The following is an 18,337-nucleotide window of genomic DNA, read 5'->3' on the forward strand; positions in this document are numbered from 1 at the left end:
CAAAATGTACACATTTTGCTGAATTGTTTATGATGTAAGAAGGGACATACTTTTAAACATACATGTGTAGAATTAGAGGCCTACCAGTCTTCCGGCCGCGACAAGCTGATTTTTAATAAACCAGTATTAAACCAGTGTTTTTGGATACTACGCGCTAGTCGTTCTTAAACTGCTGCTTAGAAACCTTGCAGGGTCGTTGCCGTGCGATAAAAGCCCTCGCCGCAATGACCCTGCCGGTTTTAAAAGGCCATTTAAAGGCAGTGGACACTATCGGTAATTGTCAAAGACTAGCCCTCACAGTTGATGTATCTCAACATATTCATAAACTAACAAACCTGTGAAAAATTGAGCTCAATCGGTGAAAGAAAAAACACCCTAGTCACACGAAGTTGTGTGTTTAGATGGTTGATTTCGAGACCTCAAGTTCTAAATCTGAGGTCTGGAAATCAAATTCGTGGAAAATTACTTTTTTCTTGAAAACTTTGGCACTTCAGAGGGAGCCGTTTCTCACAATGTTTTATATCATCAACCTCTCCCCATTACTCGTCCCCAAGAAAGGTTTTATGCTAATAATTATTTTGAGTAATTACCAATAGTGTCACTACCTTTTTATTCCCTTAAAAATAATAATAATAATAATAATAACTAGACTTCAAGTGTTTGTGAACAAACACAGAGCTAAGTAGGATTTGAAACTTTGCATGGTGGAAATAAGAATAGAAGAGTTTGCGGTAACACCATGGTGTTACCGCAAACTCTTCTATATAAACACAGAGCTGTTCCGTTTTTAATTTTCAATGTTCAAGGGGTCTATAATTGAAAAGAAACTGAAGATTGGTTGCATGGTTCTTGAGATATGGTCCCACTTCCGGTTGACCCAGAAGTAAAGGTCAATTTGGGGTCAAGGTAATCCAAGTTCAATCTTTAGAGCTCAAAGGGTCTATAACTGAAAAGAACTTGAACATTGGTTGTGCAGTTCTTGAAATAAGGTCCCACTTCCGGTTGACCCGGAAATAAAGGTCAACATGGGGGTCTTAGTTTCAAAGTTAATATCTATAGTCTATAACTGAAAAAAGTTTGAAAATCGGTTGTGTAGTTCTAGAGAAATGGTCCCACTTCCAGTTGACCCAGAAGAAGAGGTCAAAATGGGGTCATGGATTTTCCCCAACAAAATTTAATGCCTTAGGAGTCTATATCTAAAGAAAACAATTAAATCCGTTGTGTTTAACTCTTCAGATATGGTCCCACTTCCGGTTGACCCGGAAGTAGAGGTCAAATCGGGGTCACGGTTACTCGAGGCAATTCTCCTATGCCTAATGAGTCTAATACTGAAAAAAACTTTGAAATCGGCCGTACACTTCTTGAGTTATAGTGCTGCAAAGAAAAACTCATTAAAGCTTCTAATTAGCATAAATTAACATGTGATGACGTCACAGTCTTAAAATTGTATTTTTCGTACTAATAAATTTCATAAGGTACACGATGGTATGCAACTTACCCCAATCCAATACCTTTTGCAAAATCTCAATTTTGTATTGCATTAACCGTGGAGAAGCTATTGCAATGCGTTGAATGTGACTGCATGCAGTTTATGAGGTACTACGTTGTACCCATGATGCCAAGATTTTTAATTAATCGTTAATTATAGACATACTTTGATTGATTTTAATGGACTGAAACATCTCTTATTATAATCAGTTACTCCAATCCCCAAGGAGTAGTGCTGGGCGAATAGTGAAATTTTGATATTAGGATACTGCTGGCCAACTATCCGAAATTAACCGGATATTCGAATAAATTTTTTTCGCCGCTAGAGGGCGCTATTAAAAAAAAAATATAAAAAAAAATTGCCGCTAGAGGGCGCTGTTTGTTTGTGAATGAGATCGTATGGGCGGATTGATATTAGTTTTAGACAGTGTCACTCGGTTCATTCATAAAAATAACCGGATCTAATTTAAAGATGGCGATTTGCTTTTTCTTTTGATCGTGATTGACTCTACGTGAAGGAAAACTTTCGTAATCTTTGAACAAATTACGTCAGAAATGTCATTGTTTAACTCTTCACGGAGGTGAGCATAGTTAAATACTTAATTTATGCTGTTTTATGCTGTCTTAATAGAAGTTTCATAAGGATTCAGACAAAACATTCCTATCAGTTGTCGCCCGACGTCCGCGGATATTCGGATGTTAAAAGAATATCCGGTTACTTGGTTGTAATTACAGAACTATCCGGTTTATAAATAGGTATTCGCGCCCTATGCGGATATCCGGTTAAGAAAAAAAAGGCATTCGCGGTTACGGATAGGAAAACCTATTCGCCATTAACCGGATATTCGAATAATTCGCCCAGGCCTACCAAGGAGTCTATATCTACAAACAGTCTGTTAAACGGCCGTGTAATTCTTGAGATATGGTGCTACAAAGATTTCCCAATTAAATATGCAAATATGGGTCACGTGGTTAATTAATTACGAATTTTGAAAAAATGTTGGTCGGTGGTTTGATGTTTGATCTAGTACAAGTTGATTTCACAGAACTCTTAACCACCAAACTCTGCGCTTATGATCACCATTTTTCGCTTACTGTGTTTTTAAACATCATTGACATATCATGTCATGCATGCACACAGGTGTTGGGCTTACAATTAAGAAAAAGAAAAAGCAACACTATCGATATAAAGATAAGAATCAAACTTAAATATTACAAAAAGAAATATATGTTTAGTTTTGGGGGATAAAAAAAAATTAAAAATTCGGACGGAGATTCAAACTCGCAATTCTCAGATGTGTAGTTGCGACTGATGACCACTAGGCTAAAAGGGCACGATGCAAAAATGGTGGGTTTTTACATGTGTGCATCAACAGAGGGGATTATGATTCGGCGAAATAATTCTCGTTTCATGACTTTGCGACCATTGTCAGTTTTGTCACTAAATATGAACTGTTAAGTATTAATATAGCTATTAGGTAGGGTTGAAATGTAGTATTAGATGCCTTTAGGGTTTTTTGACGACGACGTCGATGTCGTCAAAAACCCCTATCTAATTACGCATGTTCGTTTTAACGAAAACCCATGCACAGAGTAATTGGTCCAGAACGCGGTTAGAAAAACAAGGACAAATTTAACACACGTTCTAACGAAAATCCCAAACCTCCGTACTTTGTGCGTGTACAGAGTAATGTGTCCAGAACGCGGGTAGGAAACAAAATAGTATAGACTCCTCTCAAGAAGTCAACAACTCATAGAGGTACATACTGTGTTGTATTACCGAAGAGAATATTTCACAATAACATGAAAGTGACTGCATCAAGAGTTTACAAATTAAAAATTCAAATGAAGACCACGTAGTTAATTAATGAAGAATTTTTACACTTTTTTATTAAAGTAAAGCTTAGAACCTAAGCTTCAATTTGATATATGATTTAACTATTTTATCCTAATACTTTAGGAGTAGGGGCCTAAACAAAAACGCTGTACAAACGCTATTGGGTTTTAGGCGGAAACAAAGAATAATAATAATAATAATAATAATAATAATAATATTAATAATAATAATAAAAACTAGACATTAGGTGTTTGTGAACAAACACAAAGCTGTTCCATGTTCTTTTGCTTGGATTATGTGCTAAAATGACCAAGGAGTCTATAACTGAAAACAAGTTTGAACATGTTGAATAGTGTCTTGAGTTATGGTGCCACTTCCGGTTGACCCGGAAGTAGAGGTCGACATGGGGTAACGGTAACCTAAGGCTAATCTCCAATGCCAAAGGAGTCTCTAACTGAAAAAAGTTTTAAAATCGATATTGTCCCACTTTGGGTTCACCCGGAAGTAGAGGTAAAGTTGAGGTCGCGGTTTTTTGCAATTTATCTCCAATCCCCAAGGAGTCTATAACTACTAACAGTCTAAAAATCGGCCGTGTACTTCTTGAGATATGGTCCCACTTCCGGTTGACCCGGAAGTAGAAGTCAACTTGATTTTTCAAAATTATTCTAATCTCCAATCCCCAAGGAGTCTATAACTACAAACAGTCTGTTAAACGGCCGTGTACTTCTTGAGATATGGTGCTACAAAGGTTTCCCAATTAAATATGCAAATATGGGTCAGGTGGTTAATTAATTACGAATTTTAAAAAGTTTTTGGTTGGTGGTTTGATGTTTGATCTAGTACAAGATGATTTCATAGAAATTTTAACCACCTAACTCTGCGCTTATGATCACCATTTTTCGCCTACTGCATGTGTTTTTAAACATCATGTCATGCATGCACACAGGTTATGTTGGGCTAACAATTGAGAAAAAGAAAAGGCAACACTATCGATATTAAGATAAGAATCAAACTTAAATATTACAAAAAGAAATATATTTTTAGTTTTGGGGGATAAAAAATAAAAAATTCGGACGGAGATTCGAACTCGCAATTCTCAGATGTGTAGTCGCGACTGATGACCACTAGGCTAGAAGGGCACGATGCAAAAATGGTTGGTTTTTACATATGTGTGCATCAACAGAGGGGATTATGATCCGGCGAAATAATTCTTGTTTCATGATTTTGCGACCAATGTCACTAAATATGAACTGCTAACGCCTATAACTATTAAGTAGGGTTGAAATGTAGTATTAGATGCCTTTAGGGTTTTTTTGACGACGACGTCGATGTCGTCAAAAACCCTATCTAACTACGCACGTTCGTTTTAACGAAAACCCATGCACAGAGTAATTGGTCCAGAACGCTGTTAGAAAAACAAGGACAAATTTAACGCACGTTCTAACGAAAATCCTAAACCTCCGTACGTTGTGCGTGTACAGAGTAATGTGTCCAGAACGCAGGTAGGAAACAAAATAGTATAGACTCCTCTCAAGAAGTCAACAACTCATAGAGGGTACATACTGTGTTATATTACCAAAGAAAATATTTCACAATAACATGAAAGTGACTGCATCAAGTTTACAAATTAAAAATTCAAATGAAGACCACATGGTTAATTAATTAAGAATGTTAACACTTTTTTATTAGAGTAAAGCTTATGTTCTAAGCTTCAATTTGATATATGATTTAACTCTTTTATCCTTATACTTTAGGAGACGGAGCCTGAACAAAAATGCTGTACAAACGCAATGGGGTTTTAGGCGGAAACAAAGAATAATAATAATAATAAAAATAATAAAAATCTCGACGAAAACAATACCTGTTCCGACGGTAGGTCGGAACAGCTAATAATAATGGACACTTAATAAAGCGGTATCCGCCGCAAGCGGCGCTCATGGCGCTTCTCTACAAAAGAACAACAAGTAATGAAAGTAGCAAACAACAAAATAAGAAAATAAACTTAACAAAAAGCTTCTCTATGAAAATGAGTTTTTAAACTGTTCTTGAATGTGTTGAGTGATTTGGAGAGTTTCAGTGTCAGGGAGTTCCAAAGCTTTGGTGCTGCGCTTTGAAAACTTCTCTCCCCCCATAGATGTTTAGTTGTTTTTTCCTGCCCTAAGACTGCCCTTCACTCGGCGGTATTTTTCAATACCCCAAATCTGCGTGTTACAAACAATCACCTTTCCCGCCGCGTAAACTTTGTTTACAATAGACTGTGCAAGAAGGAAATAGCGCCTCAAACAAAAAACTTTATTCTTTCTGATTTCAAATCTTTGCTTTGAATTATGTTTGTTGACAAAATCGGAGCAAAAAAAACTTCATATTTGTTTTAGCTTTAATAAGAAATACACAAACAGTTTGCTTTTAAAAATATTATGTAAATAAGAGTAAAGCTTGGGGACAAGGATGTTTCTTTGATCTTAAATTTGTTAAAACCTCTTTTGTAAATCTATGCCCGAACGTGGAACTATTGAAAGCTGGTTTTGACTAAACGCGGACACGCGCTGGTCAAGTGTGCTTTAAAATTAATGAGTTAAGTTGCTGAAAGAGGACACTGACGCATCATTACCCAAGTTTTCTCATGCGTGACCGAAACAAGCATTGGCATTAGTTTCGTGATCGGAGGTGGGCACATATCAGTAAATAAAACATTCACTTTTAAGGAGAGTTTTAAAAAAAACAGCAAACGTCTTGGAGACGAGCCGATTATACTGTTTGAAACATCAAGACCAAACCGGCTCTTTTCAGAGCCACCAATCCTTCAAAAGAATTTTTACCCATGGTTGTACCCGCAAGTTTACTTTTGTTAATATTTATATTTATTGTATACAAATATTGAATGGCTCAGAGTGGAATGGGAGGAATATTACCGAGCGATAATATTCCTTCGAATCCACGAATTAAAGCCACTCAATATTTGTTTTATATAACTGACATAGATTTGTCATTTGATGTATTTTAAAAGTATAATATTTGATGTATTTTAAACGTATATAATATTATGTAGCGGCAACAATGCACAACCTTTTGCACAGGTGCTCCTTTTTTTTAGCAGCAGCGTGGCGGCGCTGTACTGCTCAAAAACATTGGGAACAAGGATGATCTTAACTGTTGAATGGGAAATGCTATTCCACATGGGCGAACAGGTCTTTAGGGAGTAATAGTAAATGGGTGAAAATTCACTAAACTGCACTAATTGACGAGAATGCCCTTTTAGCATTGTGGCACATAAACTAAACATCATGTCAAGATAACTAACTTAGCATCCATTTGAAGCACCCACCTAGAGGTACCTACATGTACAGTAGCAACAACTTTCTCATAGTTGCTTTGCAAGATTTTCAGAATGTTGGTAAAAGGCCAATTTGTGGACGGAAACTCGTTCAATCAGAAAACTATATTTTTGTTTCACTTGCCTTTTAAAGACATTAGTTACCAAAGCTATTACTGCATGTTACATGATGATAGAATGGAGAAATGCCTTGCTGATAACAACAATAGCTTCAATTCAATGATTTATGTCTGGTAAAAACACAAGGTCATTAGTGAGCCATTTCGGACATAACTATTTTCCGTCCAATTTTAAGGTGTTTTCTTGATGCTAGTTTCTTTCAATTAGTAACATAGGAAATCAGAAACTTTAACATTTCCCAAAGGTTGTCTAGCCCACCACGGAGTGCAATTGTTTTCATAATCTCAGATGCACCAGTTTAAGTGTGACAAAGTGCTAAAAACAGCGATGCTTATTTCCGTCCACAACTTTGTTATGTCCGAAATAGTACATTTCTCTTTATAACGTGTACCCCTATTTTAAGAAATCATTCAAGTTAATAGATGAAACAAGTGGTATTGACTTGTCAATTAATTAAAATCTTCACCTGAAACAGTTACCCCTAAACTCCACGAGGGAGGTGGATTAAGAACTTTCCGTCCACATGAGTTATGTCCGAAATAGAAGTTATGTCCGAAACGTGTCCAATGGAAGAATAAACATTTTGGGGCAAGTTATAATCTTGAAACTATGACACTTCTTGTTTTGTGTATTAAAGAACGATACTTAAAAACAATTAGCACCATTAGTAAGTTTTTTAACTTTTTACTCCAAAATATATTGAAACAGTTACCCCTAAACTCCACGAGGGAGGTGGATTAAGAACTTTCCGTCCACGTGAGTTATGTCCGAAATAGAAGTTATGTCCGAAACGTGTCCAATGGAAGAATAAACATTTTGGGGCAAGTTATAATCTTGAAACTATGACACTTCTTGTTTTGTGTATTAAAGAACGATACTTAAAAACAATTAGCACCATTAGTAAGTTTTTTAACTTTTTACTCCAAAATATATTGAAAAAAACATTTCGGACATAACGGTATATCCAGAACTCACTTATGCTTCATTTTTGTTATGACTTAAAGGCAGTGGACACTATTGGTAATTGTTAAAGACTAGCCTTCACAGTTGGTCTCAACATATGCATAAAATAACTAACCTGTGAAAATTTGAACTCAATCGGTCATCGAAGTTGCAAGATAATAACGAAAGGAAAAAATACCCTTGTCACACGAAGTTGTGTGCGTTTAGATGGTTGATTTCGAGACCTCAAGTTCTAAATCTGAGGTCTCGAAATCAAATTCGTGGAAAATTACTTCTTTCTTGAAAACTATGGCACTTCAGCCTAAAATACCACACTTTTTGCATTCACAAGTGCAAATAACCAGTGTTGGTGAAAGTGCATCGCTTTTTGTTGTATTTAGCGTTTGGTTGACAATGACTTTTTGATTTTGAAGAGAATGTGATTTTGGTGCGTGTTTTGCCTACTTGGCGGCCGTCGGCCGTGGGGGACTTTTGCCCCACCACGGCGGCGGCAGCGACATTTCAGCGTGCTCACCCGGTGTTTAGTGGAATCGTGCAATGGGTTACGATCATCTTGTAATGAAACACAGTGCACGACAGTCTGTATTACACGTACTCTTTATTTTGAATTTGTGTTTTATTGGATCAAAGTTTCGTGTGTACCCAAAAAATACTTGGACATCGAATTACGTATTTTCAACTCAAAACCGTCTTCAAAAGTTTACACGAAATAAATATTAATTATTTTGATACAGATCTTTGAAAAGGGCGACCTCACCATGACAGTGAAAATACATATTAATTATTAGGTATGTATCGTCTGTACGACGTTGAACCCGTCGATACACACGACGAGGATTGGGATTTCCAACTGGGTGCCGAGTTTTTAACCGTGGCAGATTGAGCGTTTTTAACCAGGTGCCGGGTTTGTAGTTGTGTCGAGTTTGTGGGTGCCGAGTTTGTAAGGTGCCGAGGTTGTGGGTGCCGAGTTTGAGAGGTGCCGAGTTTGCTGGTGCGGAGTTTGCAAGGTGCCGTAGTGTCCGGTATTCTATTCTCCACACCATGAATGACGCAAAGCTTTAAACACCATTTTTAAGCAAGTGTTGGAAACATATGACGTCGCTCTAATCTGCTAATGTGGCAAAAAAATGGCAGACTATAATTATATAAAAAAAATGGCAGACTATCTCTCGCCAAAGGAAGGAGCTTAGTGATGCTCTCGTAATGCAAGACCAAAACTTTAAAGGTTTAAACACACTATGAAGTGTCTTGTAAAAAGGTTGCATAGATGGTTAAACAAAAAAATCATTTAGTTTTTTAATTTTCATGTTTTTATTCTACTGGAAACCCATGACACCCAGACACCCGTGACCCAGGCCAGTCTAGGTGAATCTTTATCTATCTATCTATCATCGTATAAATACAGTATAGCCATGGTTTAGCCATAACCTAAAACCAACTTCAATAACAAACGTTACTAAATACCTCGTTAGAAACCCCATGCGTACCTGCTGCTGCTGCTGCTGGTGGTGTGGACGATGCAGACAAATTATCCACATAATTTCCCTTGTATTCCCTTTCGAATGTCTCTACCTCATGCTCTTACGTCGTCCGTACAAATTTCTGCTGCTATGTACCTACTATTACACGGAGTACATATGTACATGTATGTCTGAGCCATTGATCTCCATGGTCTGAGCATAGTTCCTTGCTCTTGGTCTGAGCAACACACGCACACACACGCGCACGGACGGAGGTTTAGGGACGGACGGACAACTCGACCACAGTTTGAACAACGACGTCGGGGTCGAGGGTAGCCTTTATTCAAGGCGCACGCGGCACACCGGATAGCACGCACAACCCCAAAAATGTAACGCACGAAAAAAGACTATCACTGCGAGCGGCCAAGCCGCACGCGGTGATAGTCTTTTTTCGTGCGTTACTTTTTGGGGGTTGTGCGTGCTATCCGGTGTGTCGCGTGCGCCTTGACTAAAGGCTAGGTCGAGGGAGGCGCGGAGGCCTGGCGGGGACCCAGAGGTACGGTGTATGTCCGTGTGTGTGGGAATGATAAAACTCGACAAAGTCTTCCGGGGAGTGTGTGTGCCTGAGCTACGGACACCTTGGTGAGAGAGTATGTTAGGCCTACAACTAGTTTACTTATTCTTACAAGAATTTCCTGTTTACCATTAACTCTAACTCCGGCTCCAGTCCATCCATGGCAAAATTAATATATCGTAGCGGCATACGTTATCAACCCTCATATGTTTTCGAACCCCAACTTTGATTCCCGTTTACCGCGAGATTGTGCAAGCTGCACCGGTGACAGAAGCTATGCAGTTTACTCACGGTCTGTGTTTTCATCAGGCTTAATTATGCTGAGAATAAAGTTTCTAGTCGTAGGTATGCTCAAACATTTACTCAAACTCAAACAAACAACATCTGAACCACATCCCACATGGTCATGGAGCATTAGTTATAGTTGCGATAACGTAACCCTCCTCCTGGCTGCCGTCGGGAGGAGGGTTACGTTATCGCAACTATTATGGAGCATGTGCTCCATGATCCAACCTAGAAAGGGAAAAGTTTCCGTATGGCGCCACCACTTTTTCATTCGATATGTAATAATATTATAGTATTTAATTTACCTCAATGAGATATCCCTTTAGTTAAAATTAGTGAAAAGATGGTGGCGCCATACGGAAAGTTATCCCTAGAAAGTTCTATCATCTGCTAGATTGAGTTTCATTCTCCGGGAGTGCGTTTTGGCGACCCAAACCAAAAGCCCAACCAACTAAACAAGTCGGTTACCGGTTGTCTCGAAGGAGAAGCCCAACTCCCGAGGAACGCAGATCAAGAGTCATCAAAGTTTCAAACAAAGCCCATACGTCAAAATTTCGAGATGCGCCCCCCTCAGCATGATCACAAGAGGAATCAGACCGTCATCCCAGAGGACAACCCAGGCTCGGCCGCTTCGGGGGAAGTAAATACTTCCCATGCGAATGTAACCCGGAAAAAGGGTACACTTAGAAATAAAATGAATAAAGCTAAACAAAAATGCTAACTATGGGGGCACTCGCTTGAACAAATGAGAAAACCAAGATCGGATAGGGCTAAGATGCGAGGAGATGCAAAAAAATAGGAACAGTGACTCAAAGTATAGGTTTCTCAACAAAAACAAAACAAAATTTATTGACTATAAACCAAAACCTTTAGACCGAAAACTCTTGATCTAAACCTTCTTCCTTATAAACCTTAAATTAAACCAGTCAAACCTAAACCAAGATATTTAACTGAGACTCAAAAACCAAAACTAAAATACAAAACACAGTTAAACCAGAGTTAAATCTAAACCTGAAACACAGTGCCAAAGAAAAGTTACAAATTAAAATCAAAAAGGCGTTAGGATACCTGTGTAAATAAAACAACAATAAATACAATTGATTAAAATACACTTCTTCTATCAATTATGAAGAAACATATGGTCTTTAAAAACGAAACAGGTCAACTCGTACCCAAGTCAACTCGTACACAAGTCAACTCGTACCCAAAATATTGTACCCAAGTCAACTCGTACCAAAGTACAACAACGTACGTTGTATGCCGAAACGGAGAATTTCGGTGCGGCGTGATTTTGTAACGATAGGAAATAAAAATAATGTTCTACCATCATTTGCGTTATGTTCTGATTATTGTTTCTGAATCAAACAAGTAAATTTGAACAAATATACTGTTCCACTTTTTCCAACCAAAACACTTTGCGTAAGTTCTGATTATCTTTTTCCGAATAAAAAAAAATTCATTCTAACAAGCCTATATTAAAAAAAAAGTTCTCTGATTAATTTTCCCCACCGTAAGGCCTAAGTAAAAAAAACTGCAACATGAAAAAAAACCAAGAAAACAAAAATCATTGCAACAATGAATAGCTAAATGTATGACTAACAATATAAATAAATAAATTAAACTACAATATTTATCAGTACGAGTAAAAAAAAAATTGTAAACATTTATTTGGGTGCGAGTTGACTTGAGTTCGAGTTGACTCAGGTACGAGTTGACTCGGGTACGAGTTGACTTAGGTACGAGTTGACTTGGGTACGAGTTGACTTGGGTACGAGTTGACTTGGGTACGAGTTGACTTGGGTACGAGATGACCCGAATTCTTTAAAAATGCTATCCAATGTTTAAGAAAGGTTAATTCCAAGACAGAATCTTAACAAATATAACTTTAGAAATGAACTTCTAAAGAATCACAGGAATATTACAATTTGTCAAAATATTTATACAATAACAAATGAAAGTATATGCTTACCGAGTCCAGAATAACAGAAAATACACTTGAAGATGGCAAAATTACATGATGAAGAAAGTCAACACTTAAGAAGAGAGCTAGAACACATGAGCTCCCTGCGCTGCCAGGCTGCTATCTGATTATTTACAATGCACTGTATGGGTGAATACACTACCAAAGGATTAAGAAACTGTTTACCAACATGTAACAAAAGACTTCTAAGAAATAACAAACTACATGTACAGGGGTGCAATAAAACAGCTGAAGGGACAATGTAAACAGGAAAGGGCAATTAACTAGAACCTGGAATTAACTAACTTGAATAATAACACAATGAATTTTCTACCCCTACTACACGAACCCCAATCAAGATGACGAGGTAATAACTGTAAATATTAATGTAAATAGGAGCACAAGTGATGCATCCAGCAACAGGAACACTGTTAGCAAGTTAAAATGTTTTTCTATTAATGCAAGAAGCATTATAAACAAAATGCAAGAACTGAAGTGTTATATCTACGAACTAGACCCGGATTTTGTGATGATAACTGAGTCCTGGGCGTCCGACCAGATTGATGATGTCGTGCTTAAATTGGAAGGTTACAACATTATGAGGAAAGGGCAGACAGAGCAAGAAAGGTGGAGGCTTTATTCTGTACTGCAAATCCTACCTAACTGCAGTCATGGATACTGAACTAACAAATTTCAATGACGCTGAAGCGGTTTGGTGCAATCTTACTACAGACAATGGTAACATATTGATGGGAGTCTGTTATCACAGCCCTTCAGCAAATTCCGAACAAGAACTCGATCTGCATAACATGATCAGTATATGGCCTGTGATAGACAAATAGAAAAAATCATCTGCGGGGATTTTAACCACAGTTCCATCGATTGGGGATACTCCACTCAGGAGCCGAGGGAGTAAAATTTGTTAGTCTCGTCCAAGATTGTTTTCTCGTCCAGCATGTTGACCAACCGACACGGGGAACAACATTCTGGACCTGGTTCTCTCTTCTAACCAAGCCCTGGTGGAAAACGTACTTGTTAATGAACCCTTCGGAACCAGTTGACCACAATGCCATCACTTTCGACCTTGTGACATCAGTGCAAACAAAGGTTTGGGAGATATCATATTTTGACTAACGTAACGGGGACTACAAGAATATGAACAAGTATCTGTCTGAACAGGATTGGAATGTGCTGTGACAAAGGAGCGGAAGAAACCTGGGTCGTCTTCAAAGAACTGCTCCATGAAGCTGTGGTGAAGTTTGTACCCAAGAAAACGAGAAAAACCAGCAAGAAAAAGCCTCTGTGGTGGACCAAAAAAGTAGAGAAAGTGAGAAGGAGCAAATATCGCCTATGGAAGAGGTTTACAGAATCCCAAGAACATGCAGGTAGATCTCCTTAGAGCTCTCTACGATGTATCACAAAGCGCTGTAAGAGTTAATGGGGAACTCACTTCATGGTTCACTACCACAACAGAAGTCCGGCAGGGATGTTTACTGTCCCCCAACTCTTCAACATCATCCTGGAGCTGGTATTGAGACTTGCGATTCAAGATCAACAGATTGGTGCAAGAGTTCAAGGGCAATACATCAACAATCTTCGTTTTGCAGACGATATTGTACTTCTGGCAGAAAACGAAGAAGACCTCCAGTTTCTAGTTTCAGAGGTTGATACCTTCAGCAAGAAGTTTGGTCTGACAATAAACAAAAGCAAAACTGTAGTCCAAGTCCTTAACAGAGATAAGATCCAGCTTAACATACAGATAGATGGTAAATCCTTGGACCAAGTCGAAAACTTCATCTACTTGGGGGGTGTGATTTCAGAAATCCCCACCAGTGAAAATGACATCAAGCGTAGAGTTGGACTTGCCATGGGGGCCATGCAAAAGCTGAACTCTATATGGACATCCAAAGACATCAAGAATTCAACCAAGCTTAATCTTTACAGAGTCTTGGTTCTACCAATAGCCACCTACAGCTCCGAAACATGGACACTAAAGAAAGCAGATGAGCAGAGATTAAGGGTTTTCGAGATGGCCTGCTTGAGGAAAATACTGGGGGTCACCAGAAGGGACAGACTTCGCAACACAAGAGTACGTGAACTGCTTCACTACTATAAAGATCTTCCAACTTCAATTAGGAAAACTAAACTCAAGTATTTTGGGCATGTGAACAGAATGGGCAATGGCCGATACCCCAAAATACTTCTAGAGGGCCACATTGCAGGAAACAGACCCAGAGGAAGACCAGGGAAACGATGGCTGGAAGATATCAAGCACTTCTGTGAAGAGGCCGACATACCATCTGTGGCAGCAGCAGGACACCTAGCAAGGAACAGAGACCTATGGAGACTCTTAGTTGGGAAGCCATCTCCGGGATCTACCTCGGGAGGACGGCTATGATGATGATGATGATGAAGAACATGCAGACTACTTGTGGTACAAACGAGCTTTGAACCTTGTGACTAAATTAGAGCAGCCAAAAGAAAGTACGAGTCAGGATTGACAAAGAAAATCAAGCAGAACCCAAAAGCCTTCTATGCATATGTGAGGAAACAAGGGACCATGTGGGTCCTCTGACGGAAGAAAATGGTGAAGTCATTACAGTAAGCTTGGGCGATATCACGATATTATCGAATATCGCGATATTAATTTGGAAACGATTTCGATATCAGATGGATTTGGTTTTAATCGAAATATCGATATATCGCGATATATCGCAATATCGATTAAATATCGCGATGTATTTGCTAGCTGAGACATCTTGCACCCCATAGGTTTGGAGTAAAACCAGAAGAATAGGTCATTAGAACACCTCTCTTATGCTATGACTGTCTCTTCTACAACTTTCACTTGGAGTTTGAAGACTGATGATGTCAAATGTCAATAATCTCGATTATACCGAATATCGCGATATATTGTCGGCGATATATCGTGAATAAAATAAATCGATATCGCCCAAGCTTACATTACAGACGACGTGAGAACAGCTACATGTAAGGTGTTAAATGACTATTTCTCATCTGTGTTCACACTTGAACAATTACATAACATACCACAACCCAAGAGGATGTTTGGCGGACCGAACGACGACATGCTCAGAGATGTAGAGGTGACAGCAGAGAACGTTCTCAAAGTGCTAATGAAGTTGAAGCCTGGCAAGGCACCCAGAGTAGATGAAATTTATGATGTGGTTTTAAGGGAAGTATCGGGCGTGATAGCTGAACCCCTCAGCCAAATTTTCCAGAAGTCCTTGGCAGAAGGAGTGGCTCCACTAGACTGGAGGAGAGCAAATGTCACCCCCATCTTCAAGAAGGGCAAACGTAGTGTCTCAGCAAACTACAGGCTGATCAGCCTAACCTCAGAGGTCAGTAAGGTGATTGAAACCATCCTCCGAGATGCCATCACGGAACACCTCACAGCACACAGATTGATTAGTGGATCACAGCACGGGTTTTTAAGAGGCCTCCTGCCTGACTAATTTACTAACTTCTGGAGCTTGTAACAAAGACCGTTGATGATGGCAACCCTGTTGATGCACCGACCTCGATTTCAGTAAAGCCTTCGACCGAGTACCACACCAGAGGTTACTGATGAAACTACGAACACATGGGATAGGTGAATCAACTGCTGCTTGGATTGAGGCATGGCTGTGAACGGGGCCCAATCGGAGTGGTCAGGAGTTAAAAGCGGTGTCCCCCAAGGTTCTATTCTGGGCCCAATGTTGTTCATCATCTACATCAACTAAATTGACGAGGATATCTTGAGTTTGGTCCTGAAGTTTGCTGACGAGAATACCGGACACTTCGGCACCTTGCAAACTCGGCACCAGCAAACTCGGCACCTCTCAAACTCGGCACCCACAACCTCGGCACCTTGCAAACTCGGCACCCACAAACTCGGCACATGCACAACTACAAACTCGGCACCTGGTTGAAACGCTCAATCTGCCACAGTTACAAACTCGGCACCCAGTTGGAAATTGAAATAAATCCCAATCCTCGTCGTGTGTATCGGCGGGTTCGACGTCGTACCGACAACGATACATACCTAATAATTAATATGTATTTTCACTGTCATGGTGAGGTTGCCCTTTCAAAGATCTGTATCAAAATAATTAAAATTTATTTTGTGTAAACTTTTGAAGACGTTTTTGAGTCGAAAATACGTAATTTCGATGTCCAGGTATTTTTTGGGACAATTTACACGAAACTTTGATCCAATAAAACACTAATTCAAAATAAAGAGAACGTGTTTAAATAATTTCTGTTACAGACTGTCGTGTACTGTGGTTTTTTTCACGATTCCACTAAACACCGGGTGAGCACACTGAACTGTCGCTGCCGCCGCCGTGTGGTGGGGCAAAAGTCCCCCACGGCCGACGGCCGCCATGTAGGCAAAACACGCTCCCAAATCACACTCTCTTCAAAATCAAAAAGTCATTCTCAACCAAACGCTAACATTTTAAAAGCCCATTACATCAACACATAGCGATTCACTTTCACCAACATGATTGTGAAAGAAAAAAAGAAGAACAAAACTGGACGTAAAGTTTCCGGGACAAAAAAAATCTCTGATGCCAATTTTTCAAAAGTTCGGAACCGGTTATGGTCATATAAGCTAGCATAACTACTAATTATTTCAACTAAATTCAAACCAGTTTTTATGGTGTTAATACTACTCTTCGGGTGGTATTTGCTGTTGGTGCCGAGTTTGGTTTGGTGGACCAAAAATTAATAGGCCGGTGCCGAGTTTGTTTGGTGCCGAGTTTGTTGGACCAAAACAGGCCGGTGCCGAGTTTGTTTGGTGCCGACATTTTTGGTGCTGAGTGGGTGCCGAGTTTGCGAGGTGCCGAGTTTGCGAAGTGCCGAGTTTGCGAAGTGCCGAGTTTGCAAGGTGCTGAAGTGTCCGGTACCCGCTGACGACACCAAGGTCTTAAGAAAAGTGAAAACCCCAGCAGATGCTCGCGGTCTTCAGGATGACCTCGATCGCCTTTACCGGTGGTCTGATGACTGGCAAATGTTATTTAATATTGACAAATGCAAGTGCCTCCACTTCGGGCATAGAAACATCAAGCACAACTACTCCATTGGTGACAGTATAATTCAGACAGTAAGTTAAGAAAGAGATCTTGGGGTAATCATCCATCAGTCACTAAATGCAAGTACCCACTGTGCGAAGGCAGTCAAAAGCGCATACAGAGCCCTGGGGCTAATCAGCAGAACCATTACGAACAAAGACAAAACAACAATCATCAGACTAGGTACAAAGTACTAGTTAGACCACACCTAGATTACTGTGTACAGGCGTGGAGGCCTCATCTTCAACGGGACATTGACCTAATAGAAAGAGTTCAAAAGAGAGCATTGCGAATGATTGGAGGTCTATCTCACCTAGACTACGTTGACAGACTCAGGGAAGTGAAATTGACCACCCTGGAGTGCAGGAGGCTGCGAGGAGATCTTATCGAGACCTTTAAGGGGCCTTGAGGGCTTGAACCCTGAACACTTCTTTGATTTGTCAACCGTGCAGCACAGGGGTCACCAACTAAAACTGTACAAATCAAGATCCAACCTTAACCTCAGAAAGTTCTGGTTTAGCCAGAGAGTGAACATTCTCCCTCGAAAAGGCAATTGAAGCTTCAAGTGTGAACATTTTCAAGGGACATGTGGACAAATTCCTAAAGAACGTCGAGGGGCTCTACATAAGCTTATCTAAGCTGTCTGCCCCAGTAACCAGAACCACCGTCTCCTCCCCAGTTGTGTGATGGCGTCGGTGGATTCAAGTAAGTTCAAGTAAATTCAAGTAAGTCTTGTCTTGTCTTGTCTTGTCTTTACTGCACAAACCGCCGCAACTAACCGTGCAGACCCTAAATGCATGCTCCTACCTACTCAAATTGTTTATTTACTAGGAGGGACTTAAAATTATTAGAGTCAGGGGCTGATTTAACTTGCGGCAAGAGTGAGTTCCAGATTGGTATAGTTCTTGGATACAACTTACAAGGAGTAACGGTGTAGCAGTCTTTGTTTGATGAGATGGTGTTATTATAATCTAGGGTCTGATTTTGACGAGTTGTGGGTCTGTTCCGTTGGTTGCAGCGAAGATTACTCATGTTGGATGGAGTTATGGAGTGAGTTTCTTTGTAAAGTGTAGTAAGTCTAGCTATGGTGCGGCGTCTTTGGAGTGTATCCCATTTGAGGTCCTGTAGCATTTCTGTTGTACTACTGGTCTTGCGATAATTGCTTTTGTCAAATCTGGCTGCTCTTAGTTGAACTTTTTTGAGGTTGTAGATGTGAACTTGTTGATGAGGATCCCAAATAG

The 18,337-nt window shown here is 39.6% G+C and overlaps 2 protein-coding genes across 8 annotated transcripts in view; one reads left to right on the forward strand and one right to left on the reverse strand.

Moving 5' to 3' along the window:
- The window catches only part of LOC139938005 (SEC14-like protein 2), a 45,608-nt gene extending 33,487 nt beyond the window's left edge, over positions 1–12,121 (reverse strand). For 2 of the 5 annotated variants that reach the window (XM_071933346.1, XM_071933342.1), the window contains exon 1: positions 9,207–9,471. The gene's annotated coding sequence lies outside the window, so the exon portion shown is untranslated. Of the gene's footprint in view, positions 1–9,206; positions 9,472–9,905; positions 9,923–12,030 lie in introns of those variants that run through there. The other 3 variants (XM_071933344.1, XM_071933345.1, XM_071933343.1) reach the window with 3 other exon arrangements.
- LOC139938008 (protein N-lysine methyltransferase METTL21D-like) overlaps positions 9,728–18,337 on the forward strand; it is a 36,574-nt gene continuing 27,964 nt past the window's right edge. Inside the window, exon 1 of one of the 3 annotated variants that reach the window (XM_071933350.1) lies at positions 9,728–9,852. The gene's annotated coding sequence lies outside the window, so the exon portion shown is untranslated. Of the gene's footprint in view, positions 9,853–9,948; positions 10,122–18,337 lie in introns of those variants that run through there. The other 2 variants (XM_071933349.1, XM_071933352.1) reach the window with 2 other exon arrangements.

Source organism: Asterias amurensis, chromosome 6 (genome assembly GCF_032118995.1).
Source record: "Asterias amurensis chromosome 6, ASM3211899v1".
Taxonomy (NCBI): domain Eukaryota; kingdom Metazoa; phylum Echinodermata; class Asteroidea; order Forcipulatida; family Asteriidae; genus Asterias; species Asterias amurensis.